The 18,083-nt window shown below is 42.4% G+C and overlaps 1 protein-coding gene and 1 long non-coding RNA gene across 8 annotated transcripts in view; one reads left to right on the top strand and one right to left on the bottom strand.

Moving 5' to 3' along the window:
• Positions 1 to 18,083, bottom strand: part of KCND3 (potassium voltage-gated channel subfamily D member 3) — a 266,574-nt gene that overhangs the window by 172,215 nt on the left and 76,276 nt on the right. The gene's annotated exons all lie outside the window — the stretch shown is intronic.
• Positions 1,108 to 17,416, top strand: LOC310679426. Of its 2 annotated transcripts, none has more exons than XR_014512248.1 (3): positions 1,108 to 1,329; positions 13,673 to 13,771; positions 15,115 to 17,416. It is a non-coding gene; the product is annotated as an uncharacterized lncRNA (long non-coding RNA). The 2 variants fall into 2 exon arrangements; XR_014512249.1 differs by lacking the exon at positions 1,108 to 1,329 and adding an exon at positions 6,282 to 6,456.

Here is an 18,083-nt window from a genome sequence, read left to right as displayed (position 1 = left end):
GAACCCCCGGAATCTTGCACCGCTCAGTGATTGGGGTGACACAGATTTGAAGAATAAATGACATAAGGATAAATTGTTTCAGAAATGCTAGCTATCTTTTAATGTGGGAGGTCAGTTTGGTTATTATAAAAATATAGTTGAAAGAAATTAATTTCCTTGATTCGCTAATATTTATTAATGGCCTCCAAAAGCCAGATCTTATTCCCAGAGCTAGATGTGAACCGGCCTGAGACCTCCAGGTATAGGGCGGTATATTTATTGAATGAATGAATGACCAGGTTCAAGGTCTGCTTAATCCTACAATAGTATGCTATGTTTTATTTGGCTTTCAGAGGAAAGGAAAAGCAAGCTCTTGGTGGTTGTTTTCAAATGGTCAGGCTATAGCAGCAATTTGACGATTCAGACAAAATGTCAATGCTTCCTTCCAACTGGGAAGTGGATGTAATGTTAGCTTCCAATGGGGCAGGCTCAACCCACAGAGAGACAAAAGAGGCAGCCTTGTTTTTCATTCAGTGTATAATCAAGAGCACAAGGCATATTACCTGGGCGGGACATGACATATTCTGCAGACAACCAAGCAGGAAGCAAGGATATTTTTGGTTGGTTGGTGGTTCAATGAGGAGACAGCAAATAGTCTGACCTGCAAAATAACCAGGCCAAGAGAAAAGCTCTACCCAGCAACAAGAACAGGAAGAACGACAGGAAGCCAATCCGGCTGAAAAGTGCTTAACCTCTTCAGAATATGCAACATTTCCTCCCCCTAAATCCTCCATCTGAGAGACCCTTCCCTAAGAGATAAACCAGTGCCGCACACTCTGCAATGATGCCCATTGCAGCGATTATTACCCAAAATTTTCCTGAAACTCTGTTTTTGTCTTAGAAAAGGAAAGGATGAGTGCCCAAGGGATTTTAAAGAAATTTGAGAGTGGGTTGTGGATGAAGGAGGGAATTGTGGTTTATTTTGAGACTTTTGTCTTTATTTTTCTTTGTGTTTGTTTAATGTACCAAAATAAAAGTGTGAACAAAAAGTAAAAATAAAACAAGCTCTAGGAGAGAGCTTGAAAGCATCTATTATTGCCATGGTGTTTCAGAAGACAATAGTATCTTCACATTGCATAAAAGTTTATCATTGTTTAATAATATCCCCTCTTCTCCTTCTCCTCCCCTCCCCTTCCTCCCTCACAATAATACAGGCGGTGACCATTTTACATGCATCCAGTTGACGAACAATTAGATTAAAGAACCATTAGAAGGGGGAACAGGAGGGGCCTTGAAGGTACCCATCAACAGTTTGTCATAGTCTTCCTGACTATGATGAGGTGTATAATGGTGAGAAGGATTATATTTCTATTTAAATTATAGTACTTATTTCTAATTTTACATCGGTATGCAAATTTAGATATTGTAATATTACAATCTTACATATTACTCCTAAGCAAACTGTATGCAAATTAATGCCTTACTAGGTGATTCATTTTAGCTTTTTTGGCATCAGTAGACTACCCTACTAACTGTGCACCATTACTGTGAGCCCTGAGTCTCAAAATAATAAGAGGCCAGCACTGCAAAAGGCTCTGTTGCTGTTTTTGCTGGGAGTCATAGAATTGTAGAGTTGGAAGGGACCCCAAGGATCATCCCCTGCACTGAAGGAATCTTTTGCTGAACATGGGGATCAAACACACAACCCTGAGATTAAGAATCTCATGGTCTACCAACTGAGCTAGAAGGCTAAAGAGCCCTTTGTCCACACCTTAGTTTACACTGGAGCTGTTAGTGTGCCGGCGTGGTTGCTCGAGAGCAAACAGGCAAGACTCCCACTGGTCTTTTCAAGGTTTTATTATCTGTACAAAACATTTACAATGCAGAGCGTCTCAAGTCCATGTCTGCTCAGTCGCTAGCAGAATCTGGGAGTGGGTGGTCCTTAAACTTTCCCCAGCGTAGCAGTCTTTTGACTCCCATCCTATGCCTCCCCTCTCTGCACGTAAACTGACTGTGCCGACAGGACGTGGGCAAAGGGGGACCTGCCTCCCCCCCGCTTTGCTCAGGCTTGGTGTTGCGGCTCTCTCTAGCATCTTCCAAGTCCTGCATCCCTTCCCCACTGGAGGTGGGGCTTCCCTCTTCGCTGGAGGAAGAGCTGCTTCGCATGATCTTCGGAGGCTCCCTGTAACCCAACTGCCCTTCCACCTCTCACCTCTGAGCTGATGGCAGTTCCCTGATAGGAGTGAAACTGCTCAGGCCTTTCTAAACTCAAATGATGGCACCGCGATTAGTTGCCAATAGGAGTTATATGTTGTTTTGTGACCACAGGCCTCCACTACACCAATGCCACAGACTACCCAGAAAGCTGCCCTGGAAGGATGTTGTCAATTGAGTCTTGCAGATTGAAATTTGATATGGTGTGCGACAAGTGATAGGGTTCAGAATTCCCACTAATCCTTGAAATGTTTAACAACAGGGATTGGATGCCTTTCGAGTTTCAAACTGTGTTTGTCACATAAACGCAGCACAGGAATTTCCTTCAGAAGGGTGTTTAAAATATTCATGAAATAAAAATGAAGATTTCAGTCCTCAAGTCTCAGCCTGGGCAATGATGCAGTCACAGACATTACGGAGCACTCAGTTGCATGGTAATGTGCCATTTGATACAAAAGTTGAGGGGCCTGCTGTGCAGTAATGTCAGACAATTCTTTTAAATCATGAACAGAAAAGAGAAGAGAGGGTGGCTAAGGTCCTTTGCGATTGGGCACTATATTTAGATTAAGTCAAGCAGCCACTTTGACTTGTCAGCTGAATGTTTTCCATACAATCAAGTGATATGTCGGGGTGGTTTCAGGTGAACAACTGAGATGGTCACTGCAGTGGAGAAATCAGCATAAGGTGATCTTTTTGGAATGGAGACCATTTATCTGAGTGTTCTGAAAAACACTTTATTCCTCCTGTGAATGCCTTGGGAATTTGCAGGCAAGCAGCTGTGCTTTGCCAAAGACAAAACAGTTTACTGTGGAATCTCCACACTGGATGGTATTCAACTGCCTTATACTAAGAGTAGACCCATCAAAATTTGAAAACCGAACTTAATCATGATTGTTAATTCCAGTGGGCCTGCTCTGAGTAAAAGTTAGTTAAACCAATCCATTGTTTTGTAAACTATCCCTTGACACAACAGCACAGTTCAGATATTTTACCCTGCAGTAACATCCTTTTTGCATGGTGAGGGCTGGATCTGGACCTCATAAGAACCAAGAAGCCTGCTGGATCTGGTCCATAGCTGTCAACTTTTCCCTTTTCTTGCGAGGAATCCTATTCGGAATAAGGGAATTTCCCTTAAAAAAAGGGAAAGGTTGAGAGCTATGATCTGGTCAAAGGCCCATCTAGTTCACAATTCTATTCTCACAGTGATAACCCAGATGCCTCTGGGAAGCCAACAAGCAGGTCATGAGTACAATAGCATTTCCCTCCTTCGTGTTCCACAAGTTCTTCCTCACGGAAGCAGAGACTACGGTCCAAGAAGCCAAACCTTTCCTGCTGACACCACCTGCACAGCCAGTGGTTTACTTTCAGTATTTTCTTCTCTCTTCCTGGGCCACAACCTTCAAAAGGAAGGAGCGATGAAGGAGACAAAGGTCTCCCTGCTCACTTTCCTTGAATCATGCATATATTTAATGCTTCTTTCATGTCCCCTTTCTAAATCATCATTGTCTCTGTAGTCCCAAACCTTGTCTTTGTAGATCATTTTGGTTGCCCTTTTCTGCACCTCGCACCATGGGAATAACATATTTGAGCTGCACACTCATGCAGAAGTGTACATGCACTTCACTCTATATATTCAGTCCTTTTGATCCTGTGTGTATCATGGAGCTCACACAATATTTTTTTTGGAAATCTAAATGATTCTAGGTAGGATGGAGAAATGTCAGGGTAATCCCCCCCTCCTTCTACTGAGCCTGCCACTGTTGTCCACAAAGTCACCTATGTGCAAACATGTGTTGGCAGGCTGTGGAAATGGCTGTCACATTCAGTTATTGGGACTTTTAGAATTAAGTGATTTGGGCAGTTCTAGCTCGGGTTGACTATGTCTATAGATGAAAATAAAAGTGATTGTTCAAGTGAGACGCTAACAGATGAGATGAGATCAGTACAGCACGAGAGTAAGTGAACCAGTTGCATATTTGTCAACACATTCCAAATGAGAGCTATTTCCTAGCAGATTCACACTTTTCTCCTTTAGTGCAGTGAAGACTTTCCCATGCAGAAACTGATTTTGGAGCATTCACACCTGAACCTGTGTGTGTGGTCCGAGAGTACTCCTTCAACCTCCAGCCACACTCACTTCATGAACAAGAACAGGGGTCAGCAAACTTTTTCAGCAGGGGGCTGGTCCACTGTCCCTCAGACCTTGTGGGGGGGGCGGACTATATTTTGAAAAAAAATAATAAACCAGGCAGGCCCCACAAATAACCCAGAGATGCATTTTAAATAAAAGGACACATTCTACTCATGTAAAAACACACTGATTCCCGGACCGTCCACGGGCCGGATTTAGAAGGCGATTGAGCCATATCTGGCCCCCGGGCCTTAGTTTGCCTACCCATGAACAAGATCTTAATGTATGGTGCACAGTGCATACATTAATTAATATATGTCACAAAGTTCTGTGGGTGGCTTACAGAAAAAATGAAATGCAACTCAATACAGGGAAATGCACCTCAGTACAATAAAATATAAAAATGAAATGATTTTTTTTTTTAAACTGCTGTAATTCAGCTTCAGACTCTAACCCTGTGGGGAACTCACTTGCACACCTAAACCCTGCAGAAAGCAGGACTGAATTCCCTGCACATCATTGATGCATGGGAATTCAATCCTGCTTGATCACTGTCTCCCCACTCCACCCCATATGACAAAGTTGACTCGTGGGGTGGGGGAACATAAAGATCCAGCTTCCTACATAAGAAAGCTTCCCTATCACTGCTGTAATCTGGGACAGAGTACCGTATTTCTGAACATCTGCAGAGTTCATCTCACTATTGCATAAACATAACCAGAGCCAATACTTCCAGGGTGGAGAATAAGTGATTCCAGTCAGGCATACACCTCTTAGGTTGCTTTATGCTGTGAAGTGGTCTATAAATTTATTTAAGTAATAATGGAATACATACTGCCGGTTTTAGAAATTAAGCAATGGACTTAAGATCTATAGTCCACCAGAAAGTCCTATAGTGACTTAAAATGGCATTTTCTCAACCTCTTTTAAGGTCTCTATATTACCATTCCTCCTCGCTGCTCCCCACCTCAACTGAAAACTGAACACTGTAGGCCACAAGCCATGAAATGGTGCTGAGGTGGTCCGAAACGCTGTTAAGACTGAAGACTTAGAATACCCAACATTCAGGCTAGCAGCCCATCTGCGTAATTAACATCCATTCGGCCCCTCTGCCAAGCAAAGGGAAGTCAGTGGTGTGCACAGTGATGACTGGATGCAGTTTGCATCCTGTCCAAACAAGACACAAACTGTGTTCAATTGTCTGGTCCTGCTTATTACCTTGATGGAATTCACCACATTGACCCCAGCAAGTAAGTGTACCATTTACACCCTCTACTGAACACTGTCATTTTACCCAGCTGTGTGAAGTACCTCTAGACATTATACCAAATTCCCTGGTTTTCTTTCATTCCCCCTGGTATTAAGGCTTTTTACCCCCTTTGACAAACAGCAGCTTTATACAAAGCAACATTCATCCCAGGTTTTTCAGCCTCCTACCTGTGGTGATGGAAATTGATGAAGCACTACCTGAATATTAGTAATGCACATAATCTAATGGCTAAATATAGAACTGACAAAGGCCCTCCCTTAGATAGCAGCAGCATGGGGAAAAATCAATGTCATTCCTGATACAGTTGCCTGACAGACATCTTCAAGAAGAGTTTTATCTTTACTTGTCACTGATTCACAGATACGCCTTGGCATCGGATTATAGAGTGCTTTTATTCTGTTGTTTTTTTGCAGGTAGAGGCACATTTTAAGATTGATTTCTCTTGTGTCTCTATACTTTTAGGACTGTTCTGTATGTTGGAACAGATTTCCATTTTTCCACTGCAGGCTGAGTGCATCTTTTCCATAATGTTCATGTGTCTGGAAAAGGATACATATAATCCTCAGATAATCACAGTTCCTAGGAGTGTGCACTGACTATTTTTAGGCACACAAATGTGTTCTGTTACAGAAAAGAGATAGTTGACCCAGAATAGACCCATGTTTTGCTTTAACTTATGCGGGACTAGCAGAGAGCGCATGTTTGTTCATGGAGAGTCACATTCCGGCCCACCATCTTGATTCAAAATGGCGCCCGGCATTGAAATAGCAACCATCCAGATGCCAATGGGAAACTTGAAAGCAGGGATCCAAGTGCAACAGTGCTCTGCCCACTTGTAATTACCAGCAACTTCTACTCAGAGGTAAGTAGAAGAAGAACATCAGGCTGTTGCTCTCCAACGCATGCTTTCAGGTTTTCCACTGGCATTTGGATGGCCAATGTGAAAACAGAATGCTGGTCCATTGGCCTGATGCAGCAGGCTGTTCTTAGGTGAAGTGGGAAGCCTCTTGTAGTTGTGGTGGTATCCTGTGCAATTTAGAAACTTGGAAAACTGGGGGTCTATAAAGCATGGGTACAGCAGCTATACTGCATCAGACAGATGCCCTTGGCTTGCGGGCGGGGGGGGGGGGAGGTGATGGTGAGGTGAGGCCAGTGTGCTCATACCTTCTGTCTACCTCATGTGTTTTCTCTGCCCATTTAGAGAAGAGAGCTAAGGAGAGCAGTTTAGGCAACTGTGTGATATAGGCATATTTCATGGGAACTGGGAGGGAAGGTGTTAGGGATGGATTGCCAGGGATGGATTGCTGAAGGATAGGACTGGATTGTAACTCATCTTGATCACTTGCTTGGAAAAGGCCTTCCTAGATGTAGTCTCCCTGCAATGTAAACCCCATTTTTTGCCAGGAAAGACACTTCATGTATTCATGTTTTCCATGCCCCTCAGTAAACCCTCAATATAGCCTAACGTGGGCTGCTTGTAAAACTGGAGATTGTCTTTGGCTTGTATATGTTTTGGCAGAGGGAACCATTTCAATATGAAGCAGCCTCAGAATCCTTTTGGCATTTCTGAAAGAATGGGGCAGGATGAATAATTCACTTGAGAAGCAGTTGACATTATGCTGGAGCTTCAGCAAAGTTTATTTAAACATTTTTTAAAAATGAGATGAATCAGTAAGTGTTCATCTGAGCTCGTCGTGCTTCAGAATAAATGACTGATTGAAAGTGATTTTTCAAAAAGGAAAAGGAAAGGTTATTTTTATTATTAAAAGATCACAGGGCAGTTCTCTCCAAACAGATCTTCCCAAACGGTTCCTAAATCAAGGTTTTAAGAACAACATAAACAAGAAGGGAAGACTTATGCAGGAGTTACACTGCTACAAAGTGGTTTGCAAATAGAAGGATCAAAAAGCAGGCCAAGAAAATGGGAGTGGAGTAGTAATCAGCAGTCATCTTTTGTGCCTAGGCAACTAAGAGTACATCCCTCAGAATTGTTTATTGATATATATATATATATATTAAAAATCTTTTTTTTTTTTTTTTTTGCTTTTAAGTCGTTTTATACCTTAAAGGTAAAGGTAAAGGTACCCCTGCCCATACGGGCCAGTATTGCCAGACTCTAGGGTTGTGCGCTCATCTCACTCTATAGGCTGGGAGCCAGCGCTGTCCGCAGACACTTCCAGGTCATGTGGCCAGCGTGACAAGCTGCATCTGGAGAGCGAGCGCAGCACACGGAACGCCGTTTACCTTCCCGCTGGTAAGTGGTCCCTATTTATCTACTTGCACCCGGGGGTGCTTTCGAACTGCTAGGTTGGAATAATAAACAAGTTCAACAAGATCTGATGGGCTACAGTTTCTCCATTCCTGATACAGTGGTACCTCAGGTTACATATGCTTCAGGTTACAGATGCTTCAGGTTACAGACTCCGCTAACCCAGAAATAGTACCTCGGGTAAAGAACTTTGCTTCAGAATGAGAACAGAAATCATGCTCCGATGGCGCGGTGGCAGCTGGAGGCCCCATTAGCTAAAGTGGTGCTTCAGGTTAAGAACAGTTTCAGGTTAAGAACGGACCTCCGGAACGAATTAAGTACTTAACCCGAGGTACCACTGTATATAGAATAGTTTGTTCACTATGGGGGTTATACTTGTTGCATCTGTTTTCTTCTTGTGGAACACATTTTTTACCTGGATCATACAGACTAACATAAGAGCAGGCTGGATGTTGGATAATGCAGTGGAAATAGAAATGTAAATACCTCATACTTCCAGTTTCCATCTTTCTTCTTTACTCTGGGTAGCAAAAAAGTTCTACTTTAGGTGTTAGGAGGAATATTGTAAAACAAACATCACCCCTACATCTTTTAACACCAGAAATTGTTCTGTGTCTGTTGGGCATTGAATGTCCTTTCTTGCGGCAGCAGCTGATTCTACTAATGGCCCAGTCCAAATCTCCTGTTCCAGAACTGTATGAGACAAGATAATTTATGACAGATTACAAAGTCTAGGTGCTAGGTGCACTACCTGCTTCTGATGTTACTTTCCAGAATGATTAAATCACCAGGATGTTAATATTAAATGCTATATCCTTTTCTCACCCTCATATGATATAAGCTGACATTTACTATAGATGGCTGCTATAGGTACTTGTATCTACCCATAACACTGTACTGTATTGCTGCCTCATAGCAAGCACATGTGCTTCAGAGCTAGAACTGAAATGCTGGCTGCATGGGTAAATGCACACGTAATAGATATATAGTGAACTGGTTTTAAGAAAGCACTGGCTTATTCTTCTCACATGAGGACCAAGTCAGACATTCAGCATTCAAATCTGATCTCCCAGTTATTGGACCAATTGAATGGCCCATAAATACTCCTTTGGCAGAATTATGCACGTGGCCAATGCTGAAAGCATTGATAATAATTAATGCAACTACATTGGACATCAAAGGGAAGATGATAACAGAAGGAATTTGTCTCAAGTTGTAAAATCAGACAAGGCATCAAAGTACAGAGTATGCTGATTTATCGCTCAGAAATGAACAAGGTGTGCTCAGTGTCCATTTTAAAGAAAGGGGTTGTGGGTGTTTTCTAAGTTCTGAAAGAGAGTGGCTTTTATTTTGTGAATTTGAAATTGGGCAGGTAATTAGCACCCTAAATGAAATGTGGACATGCATTGTGCCTGCCGCTCTTTCCACAGCTGGAAATAAAGCAACTTTTCCTCTTTCCTTCTCAGAATCAAAAGCTACTCAATTACATTTAGTAATATGAAAAAGGCTTCAGGAGAAAGGCTTGAGGCTATGAAGCCCCCAAATGGCTTCCCCTTAATGGTTCCATTATTAAGTTTTTCTATTTTTAGCTGAATTCCCAGGTACCCTCTACCTGCACCCCCCCTCCTTAATTCTCTTAGCTGTTCAACAGTTTCTTACCACAAAAGAAGATGGCTTTGTGTTATGTTGCTATGGCAACCCCTGCTGTCACCCTACAAAGTATAGGGAGCGAAGTGGATCAGAGAGGGAAGAAAATCAAAGCTAGAAATAATGATTTTCAGCATATTCTACACAATATGCATATTGTGACACCACATCCAGATAGCTTGTGTTTTAGGAGAATGGAAACTGAAGGATGTTGAGAAGAGAGTCATGTCTTATTTCACTTCCTTTCCCAATGGAATTTTGTTTTCTTCTGCAGTCTTGGTAGGAATGACACAGTCATCCAATAGGTATGATAGCCACCATGAGTATTGTGCTTTCAAAGGTGTGGGCAGTTATTCTGAACACAGGGAAGACCATAGCTCCGTGGCTGAGTATCTGCTTTGCATGAAGTAGGTTCTAGGTTCAATTCCCAGCATATTCTGGTCGGGCTGGCAGAGACATCTGCCTGAAACTCTGGACAGCTGCCCCAAACCTGGTATTGTATGTGTTGAGAATACTGGGCTAGAGGAGCCATTGTCTACTTCAGTACCATATGAAACATGGTACTGTTATGATGCCTTATGTCTGATCCTATCAAATTTACCATTCATTGGGGTGTGGGAAGAGAAAAACGGCCAGCAGCTACAAGAGAGTGTCTTGTGCAAGCTCACCAGAAGGGGGAAATCATAGAATGTGGACACTCTTCTGCAATCTCATTAAGGTTTAAGTACCATTATGGAATGTACATTCCATTTTGGATCCAAATAGGCAACCAGTGAAAGGGGTTTTTCCATGAAAAATAAATGGAAAAATCTGAGAAAATTGCAACAGGGTGGGGATGCCCTTGCAGAGATCACCAGCCACTTTGGGGCCCTGGACACTTTTGCAAGCCAGGGAAACTGTTGCAGTCTCCCCACCCAACACAAAACACCGCAACCTAGTTTCTTATATGTAATTTTCAAAACTTGTTTGAGTGAGATGAGGGGTGGTGAAGGGGACCTTGTGTGTGTGCCAAGGAAGGTATTCTCAGGGCAGATGGGAATAAGTACCATTGTCTGTAGAATAAGATTACACACACACACACACACACACACACATATATAATGTAAAAAAAATAATAATCTGTAACTGCCCGACTATAAAATGTTCTTATAAATAAATAAATAAATAAATAAATTATATCCCACCCATCTGGCTGGGTTTCCCCAGCTACTCTGGGGCGGCTTCCAACAGAACACTAAAATACAATAACCTATTAAACATTAAAAGCTTCCCTAAAAGATGCTGCAGTAACCAGTGCCAGACCTGGTGCAGCCCATCATGGCCACATCAGCCCACATGATAATAAAATAATAAAATAATAAAATGAACATGTGTAACCTGGACTACTGGGGAGTGGGTGGAGCTGTGGTCTAAACCACTGAGCCTCTTGGGCTTGCTGATTGGAAGGTTGATGATTCAAATCCATGTGACGGGGTGAGCTCCCATTGCTCTTTCTCAGCTCCTGTCAATATAGCAGCTTGAAAGCATGCCAGTGCAAGTATATAAACAGGTCCTGCTGTGGCAAGAAGGTAAACAGTGTTTCCATGTGCTATGGTTTCCATTACGGTGTCCTGTTGCACCAGAAGCTGTTTAGTCATGCTGGCCACATGACCCGGAAAGCTGTTTGTGGACAAATGCCGGCTCCCTCGGCCTGAAAGCGAGATGAGTGCTGCACCCCATAATCACCTTTGACTGAACTGTCATGGGGGTCTTTACCTTTACCTGGACTAGGGATGAGTGAATCTGTCAATTTAAGCTTCTCTCGGTTTCTCATTTTTCCACACTCCAGGTTAGTCATTACATTTCCAAATTAGTTTTCCTTAGCCCTACCTGGAGGCACCATGGGTTGGACCTGCCAACTTCTGCTTGATCACTGAGCTGTAGCGCTGAGAGTTTCTGAATACCTATGATGTTCAGGCACTTTTTTGTGCAAAGTTGTTATAGTGAGGTTGCTTTTCTAGCTTTCTCCTGAACTTTGTTCGCTCCTATTTATTTAATCCCATAGTTGGAAAATTAGAACAGTTCATGAAGAGGAAATTTGTGGCCTGGAGAAATCATCCAAAATCCAGTTCCTGAGAAGTCAGTGCTGATATGTTGACACATTTGTATCAATTAGCTGTAGGGTCAGGGAGGAGAGCTTGGCAAGTGGAAGAGAGATGCTGATCCCTACATCTCTATAGCACTGACTGACAGCTGGAAAATCATCGTAAGAAAATGACAGACAACTTGTTTAGTACTGAAAACTACACTGAATTTCCACCCTGCATTATGTATAAAGATGGCTAGAAAACTAGTGTATCAACAAGGAGAGTACGAACACATGTTCAAGATGTTCTCTTGCACACTGACTAGATCAATGTTGTCTAGCAATTGGTGTTCAGAGGCATAATGACAGTGGAGATAGAAGACAGTCATCATGACTAGCAACTGCTGATAGCCTTATTCTCCATGAATTTGTCTGATCCTCTTTGGTAGCCATCCAAATTGGTAGCCATCACTGCCTCCTGTAGGAGCGAGTTCCAGAGTTTAACTATGCCTTGCATGAAGAAATAAGCTGCACTGAATCTTCCCAAAGCTCCCTTGGATGTCCATGACTTCTACTGTTGAGGGAGAAAAAAATTTCTCTAACCACTTTCTCCATGCTTAAAATGCACCTGAAGCTCAACTGGGAGGAGGCCCATCTGATCTCAGCAGGGATGGAGTTTCAAAGTATTGCAGTTTCCATAATACTTAATTCATGACTCTTGGCAGATGACAGCTGAGCATCTGAGCCAGGGGAGACCACTAACAGAGATTTCCACCAAAGATCTCAAGGACTGGGCAGCGATATACAGAATCAGGCTGTCCTTAACGTATTCTGGACCAAAGTTGTTAAGAGCCTTTTAAATGAATACAAGTACATTGAACCTGGCCCAGCAACATATGGGCAGCCAATGTAAGTAGTAGGCTAGGTCTCTGGCACATTTGTAATATTTAGCACATGTGTTCATCAAATGCCATGTGCATAGCCCTGAAGTATTCTGGGCTTTTTTGTTTCATCATGTATCAATCTCTGCATAGATCCTCTCTGATCCATTCTTACATATGTTGGTTTGTTGCCAAGAATAGTTCCCAAATAAGATAGGTCTGGGTGCACCTATTTTATTTTATTTTAGAATTTTGAAGTGAATTCATCTGGCTGACTGAACCTTGAAGTCAGGAGCATGGAGACCAAAGTCCAGACTAGAGGAAAGAGGGCTCCCTTACAGCTGAAATCTAGTGGATTTTGCTGTAAGTAGGAATAAGAAATCTTATTGTGTGGGCTTTAAGTATGGCGACTGACTGCCTTCCTTTCTCAGAGAGAGAGCCCAAACTCCAGTATTGCTGATGGCACAGACACACCGACCACCAGTTATGTAACTTATGACATCTTTTTTTGTATTTTCTCTCCCCCTCCCCACCTTCCTTCGTGCTTCTGAAGTGATGATGTTTCCTCTTCACTGGGTTTGCGTGTCCCTGCTGGGGACTTTAAATTGCATGTTCAGTGATAGGACTTGACTGCTCTTTAATGCTTCCTGCAAATCTTATTAACCGTATGGTAATAAATGGAGGAGGTGCACAATTAACTGGGTGGCTCATAATCTGCACTTTGCATCCTGTTAAGTATGCAAAGAGCAGGTAGGTGTTGCATTTCCAAAAGAGAGAGAGAAATTATTTAAAGATATGTACCAGTATTGCTCAAGAAAGAAAGAAAAAGTGTGGAACTTGCTTTTAAGGTTGATTTTGTATACCTGACTTTCTAATTGCCTTAAATCTGTTTTTATAGTTTAGATTACAGAACAAATTAGAAAATGTGTTGTATCTTGTTTACCAGATAATGATGCAATTCTGTTCTCATCAAATCAGGCTTTATTTGCCCTCACAAGACAGTTTAAAATAGCCTTGAAATAACAACAACCAGCCTCTCCTTTGTTATTTTAGTGCTTCCTTCTTCAAATGGAAGCTGTTTTGGAGATGCAGAATTATTATGCCTTTTCAGTCCAAAGTGGGAGACATTTCTTGCTGCTAAGGTGGAGGATTTGGAATCAGAAAACTCCACATGTTCTGATCCCTAGTTGAAGCCAGCCACTTTCTTTCCTTTCAGAGCTCTCTATTTTGTGACCTGTGGGACTTGTCAATGGTCATGTGTATGACCAATTTGAAGAACGTTTTCCACATGTGTACTTCCACAGGATTGCTTGAGGTAACCCCCCCCCCAACCTGCTATAGCATCATGGCTAAGAATTTAAGTTGGGAAGCCAAAATTCTAATCTCACTTGAACCATGAACTCACCAAGTGGCATTTGACAAACTGCCATCTTTCAGCATCTTCCTCACTCTGTAATATTGGTATACTCAAGGGTGATTGCAGGAATTATTCCAGGGCTGGGGAAATATAAAACACGAAAGGGGAAACAGGCTAATTCGTCACACACGCAAATAAGTAGAATGGCACATTTTGCCAGATAGCTTGGATTTTACAAATGCCAGAAACTTAATTTTTTAAAAATAAAAAAGCTGGGTGCCCAGAGATTATGATTCATCAGAGGGTGGGTGCAAACACCATGGATGCAATGCTGCGCACAAGTCACTGCTCAGTAGCCTTACATAAACATAGTATTGAAGCACAAACTTCACTGTTTGTAGCCTAGCCTGCAACTCCTTGTTCCTTTCTTTGCTAAATCCACAGCTTCCGGGTGATGTGGTCAGCATGACTAAGCTGCTTCTGGCGAACCAGAGCAGTGCACGGAAACGCCGTGAGCTGGGACTGAGCTGGGACCGAGCAACAGGAGCTCACCCTGTGGCGAGGATTCGAACCACCGACCTTCTGATCGGCAAGCCCTAGGCTCTGTGGTTTAAACCACAGCGCCACCCGCGTCCCTATTAACGGACCTAATAGGTATCTAAAGCCATTTGCACATAACAAAATATGTATTTTATCAAAGTAATTGTTGAACCGTAATACAATTAAGAAGACATATATTAATAGTGAAATACAATTAAGAAGAAGTATATTTTTTGGGGGGGGGGGCAAGAGAGTGGGGCCCTAAGCTGTAGCTTGTTTAGCTTATACACAAACCTGGCACTGCACATGCAGCATGCTAATGGTTTCCTTTTTGCTTATCATCTCCTGATTCTCTTTTGCTGTTCAAGGGATCTGTGTAGGCACTCACCGTTCACTCAACATAATTCACCCACCTCCCACCCATGGACCCATCTGCCAGCTGTCATGGCACCTTTTCCAAATCCACACAGGCAGCCCTATCAGACTCGAAACACATATATCATATATATCATATATGCCATAGGGAATCTCTGCTAAGTAAGCATTATGCATATAAGCAGGGACATAGGCGGGAACTGCCCTAGCAATTAACATTTTCAAGCACCTCTGCTGTAAGGATCTAAATTTAAACCCTGATATCATTATCCTTGGCACAGAGCCCAATCCGTTTTCATCTGACCTACCTACAATGCCTTTTTTATTTTTTATGAATGAAAGCTATTTGCCAAATTGACCATTTTTGCTGTCGTTTTTTATTTCAGATATTGCAGCGATAAGTGCTATGATAATTCCTGGAGAGAAGCAGAGAGGACAAAGCAGATAAATAAATGAATGGGTATCTGAATGAACACTGACACTTGGGCATGCAACAAAAGTGTAGCTAGGTTTTTGTTTTGATAGACACGTGTGCCTCCATGTGTGGGGCAGGTAGAAAATAGGAGCTGCAATCTTGAAGGTTCTAAGAGCAAGAGAAAGATAGTTGTTACGTGATCTGCAAAGAACAGGAATTTAAAACAAACAGCACACCTGGAAGTCAAGCAGTGCTCCTTTAAACTCCCCACCCCAGGAGAGAACTCCTAGGATTTCTGGTACTACTGATCATCCTTTGCATTGAAAGGCAGAGCATGAGACAAGAAGTTCTGTGATCACTTTCCCCTTATTGCCAAAGGTGACATCTTAAAAGAGCAGGGCTTCCTCCTGAGTGTGTGTTGAGGGGAAACGGAGGAAGATGAAAGAAAAGAGAGCTGAAGAGAATCACTTTATACCTCTGTGGTATTTGCCACTTGTTGTAAGGCAGCATTTCAAAAGATGAAAGCAAATGATTAAACCAAAACTTTTCAGCTTTCAGTTCAGGTTTACAGAAAGACAGAAACAGATATAGACACAATTACATAGATGCACCTGACCTTCAGCTACAGAAAACTCCTGAACTGCTAATTTATAGAGAATAGTTAAAAAGAAAAAGGCCCAGTTGGTACACAGAATTCAGGGAAGTAAGAACACACAGGGCAGCAGTGGAACTCCCCCCCATCTCCTCTCCCTGTGTGCCCCTTAAATCTGTTCTGGGGTAACCCACAACCCTAACCCTGTCGGATAGCTCAGTTGATAGAGCATGAGACTCTTAATTTCAAGATCATGGGTTTGAGCCCCACACTGGGCAAAAAGATCCCTACATTGCAGGGGCTTGGACTAGATTACCCTTGTGGTCCTTTTCCAAAACTATGATTCTGGGATTCTGTAGCAGGTTTAGGGAGGCAGGAGTCGGGAGTTCTGTTGCACGAGAGTGAATTCTTGTATTGATGGAATGAATGCATAATGTCCAGAGGGGTAGCTGTGTTATTCTGTCACATCAAAAAATAGCACATGGCATAAGCTTTCATGGACTACAGTCCATTTCATACTATGAATGAAGTGTCATCCAGAGTAGCAGATTTATGTATACATGGTTGGTTGGAGGAGGGATATTGTAAATAGGAAGGAAAGGGGAGGAATTTAGTTCAGTTTGCACTTTAAGGCGAACAAACCAAAATTCACACTTCCTGAAACAATATGCGAACCAAAACACAGCTAGCCTTTGAATTACTGAATTTTGCAATGCACTTCTCCACCCAAGTAATATACTAGGGTAAAGTATGCCTACAAATGCGTATATTAGTAAAAATAGCATACAACATGCATTAAAGTGGGGGAGATTGCTTTGGCAAAATGCAGACATTAGGCAAAATTGCATGCATATATATAGAGAGAGAGGGGGGGGGAATGACCTGAAATACTGAGGAGTTTCCATGAGGATTTTTTTTCAACTGATGTTAAAATGTAGAAAAACCAAACCTAAGACTGGAAAAATGAAAAACTGTGAGAAACTGAAATTGGCAAATTTCCCCATCCCTAATAAACAGTGAAACATGTGAAATGCAGAAAGTAGAGATGGTGATAATTACATAGTAACAATAGTCTTTCATTTTAAAAAGAAAAGAAAAACCTGTTCTTGATAACACAGACAGAGCCATGCAGCCTGAGCCAGGTCCCTTTGGATCTCAAGGCCCAAGGTATACGACTTTCCTCACCCTTGCTTGGGCCTTGGGCCCAGCCCAGGACAAAAGCAGTTCATCTAGAAAGAGCCTTTTAATAACAAGGCAGAGTTGGTCTGCAGACCATGCCTGATATTCGCTGGTGGTGCGTGGATACTGAATTTCATCCCATTTCCCCCCTTTGTCACTCTGATATTTATAATCAACTGTGGAGCCAACCCCATGGGCCATAGGAGGTTGCACTCAGCATCTGTAGCACCCAGCTGCCAAACATTGCCATTTCATGTACGCAGCAGAGAAGCGCAAGAATCAGCTATGCCTGGCTTCTAGCTAGTTCCACATGTAGCATCTGGGTTGCCTTTGCGGCTGGTTCCCATCAGCTGTGATTTGTGCCTTAAGAGATAGAGCAAGGTCAAACTCCTGATGAGCAGATATTGTCATCTGGAAGATTTCTGTCTGGCTTGCTTTGGGAAATGGTGTGTGTCAGAGGGGAGGGGAATAGAGTGTGTTGCTAGAGATATGAAGCTATGTAGCAGAGATAGTATATAGAGAGATAGATAAATGATTAAAACTTGTCATTGCAAATGAAAAATACTTTCTTGGATTCCCTGGATGTACTGTAGCCTCTCTTCCTGTCTATAGACCACTGATTGCCAAAGTCAGGAGGCAAGTTGGGGGGGGGGGATTCATCCAGTTTTTCAAAACTTACAAAACTGGATCTGTGAACACAGAAAAAATCATATGGAAGTGAGTCACCCTCATATGTGCTTGAAATGAATGAACTTTTAGCCCTTTGAATTTTTCCTAAAGGCAAGAGTGTCAACAACAAAATGGCACAGAGTAACTAATTAACAAACTCTGCCACTGTGATTGCTTAACCACATTCTGTGACATCTGGCATCGTTGAAAAGCTGCTGTGAAACAACGGGAATTATTCCCAAAATAACTGTACAGATGGGTTTATGCAGATAAGGAAGACAGTTCTCTTCATCTGCCATTGGGTGGCGAAGTCATGAGTTGTGCATGCAACAGGGTGAAGGGAGAAACCAAGCTTTTGAAAATGCAAGCCCATTCTCTACGTTTGCCACTAGGAGGCAAAGTCTCATGGGGCTACACGTGCACAACCCAACTGAATTGAGTTCATGGAAAAAGTCACGCTCAAGTTCGTGAGAAGCAAACATAAAGAGTTGGCCTCAGAC

Source organism: Podarcis tiliguerta (genome assembly GCF_965153285.1).
Source record: "Podarcis tiliguerta genome assembly, chromosome: 6".
NCBI classification, from domain to species: Eukaryota; Metazoa; Chordata; class Lepidosauria; order Squamata; family Lacertidae; genus Podarcis; species Podarcis tiliguerta.
Note: the sequence above shows the minus strand (reverse complement) of the source record. Positions and strands in the feature narration are given on the sequence as shown.